Source organism: Sapajus apella, unplaced genomic scaffold (assembly GCF_009761245.1).
Source record: "Sapajus apella isolate SASKATOON/1434 unplaced genomic scaffold, GSC_monkey_1.0 scaffold75, whole genome shotgun sequence".
In the NCBI taxonomy this organism is placed as follows: domain Eukaryota; kingdom Metazoa; phylum Chordata; class Mammalia; order Primates; family Cebidae; genus Sapajus; species Sapajus apella.
The window spans coordinates 8,578,670-8,580,653 of record NW_022437015.1 but is presented as its reverse complement, the minus strand read 5'-3'; the positions used below and the strand labels follow the sequence as shown (position 1 = coordinate 8,580,653).

Sequence of the window (1,984 nt, the reverse complement as noted above, 5' to 3'; positions counted from 1 at the left end):
TCCATATGAATTTTAAAATAGTGTTTTGTAGTTCTGTGAAGAATTTTGTTGGTAATTGGATAAGAATAGTGTTGAATCTGTAAATTGCTTTGGGCAGGCGGTATGTCCATTTTAATTATATTGATTCTTCCTATTCCTGAGCATGGGATATTTTTTCATTTGTTTGTGTCTTCTCTGATTTCTTTGAGCAGTTTTGTAATTTTAATTGTAGAGAATTTTCACCTTCCTGGTTAGCTGTATACTTAGGTATTTTATTCTTTTTGTGGCAATTGTAAATGAGATTACCTTTCTGATTTGTTGTTCTGTTTGGCTGTTTTCTGTATGTGGAAATGCTAGTGATTTTTGTACATTTCTTTTGTATCCTGAAACTTTGCTAAAGTTTTTTATCAGCTGAAGGAACTTTGGGATTGAGACTATGGGGTTTTCTAGATACCGGATTATGTTGTCTGCAAACAGGAATAATTTGACTTTTTCTCTTCCTAAATGAATGTCATTTATCAATTTCTCCTGCTTGATTGCTCTGGCAAATACATAATTTAATGCTATAAATTTTCCATTAAGTATGGGTAAATTCTGATTGTATTTTTGTTTTCATGTAGGTAAAGTGATTTTTAAATTTATATTTAATTTTTTGAACTGTGAGTTACTTTAAAATAGGTTAATATTTTTAAATTCAAATTTTAAAAATTGATTCATATTTATTGTGGTCTGAGAACATACTTTATTTTGTATTTGATACATATTTTTTTAAATTTGTTAAGTGGCTTTTTATAGCACAAAAATGTGGTCTTTTTAAAATATTTCATGAGGGCTTCTGAAGAATATGTATTCTGCTCTTTTCATATGGACAATTCCATAACTGCTAAGTGATCAAATTGATTGAAGTGATGTTCAGGCCATTTTTATTCTTACTGATATTTTACCTGCTTAATCTGTCAACTACTTACATTGAGTTGTTGATGCCTCCAACTATAATAGATTTGTCTGTGTATCCTTGTAGCGCAATCAGTTTTTGCCTCATATCCTCTATTTTTTAGATGTGTACATGATTTGGATTGTTATACTCTCTTAGGGAATTGACCCTTTACCGTTTAAAGATGCCTCTTTATTTATGATCATTTTATTTCCTCTGAAAACAGCCTTTTCAGAAAATAATATAGCTACTCATACTTTTTTTAACACTTACGTAATGTAGAGTACAAAATAGTAGTGAAATATATATATACATATATATGTGATAACCCACTATGGAACTTAGTCAATGTTATTATCCCAAACAGCCCAAGCTGGTAAAAAACATTTCCTCAAAACATTAACTTTTGGTAACACATTTTGTTTTGATAAATGTTAACACCATATACCTTTCTTTACCTCTTTATTTTTAAATTATCTGTGTCTTTACATTGAAAGTGTCTTTCTCTTAGACATATACAACTAATTTTGTCCTTTCCCCACTCTGACAATTTCTATTTTTAGTTGTTAGATTTGGATCATCATATCTGAAGTAATTATTTATACTAATATCTTATTTTATTTATATTAAGATATATGATTGATATATTTAATCTTTATAAAAATTTTCTATTTCATTTGTTCTTTCTTTTTTTCTTCCTCTTTTTTTTAAATTTTTTTGACAGGATATCTCTTTGTCACCCAGGGTGGAGTGCAGTGACACAAACACAGCTCACTATAGCTTTGACCTCACAGGCTAAAGTGATTCTTCACCTTTGCCCCCAAACTAGCTGGAATTGTAACCACCCAAGAGGTTCACATTGCTGGCTGCCTAGACAGAGCTGATTTATCAAGACAGAGAAATTGCAGTGAAGAAAGGATAATTCATGCCGGATCAGCTTTGTAGGAAACCAGAATTTTATTACTACTCAAATCAGTCTTCCTGAGCATTCAGAGACCAAGATTTTAAAGATAATTTGATGTGTTAAGAAGTGGGAAGTGCTGATTGGTCAGGTTGAAGATGGAATCATAG

General features: G+C 30.5%; 1 non-coding gene across 1 annotated transcript; it reads right to left on the bottom strand.

Moving 5' to 3' along the window:
- Positions 1–1,188: 1,188 nt before the first annotated feature.
- On the bottom strand, positions 1,189–1,326 carry LOC116532343. The gene has a single exon (XR_004260830.1). It is a non-coding gene; the product is annotated as a small nucleolar RNA SNORA4 (small nucleolar RNA).
- Between the last annotated feature and the right edge of the window lie 658 nt (positions 1,327–1,984).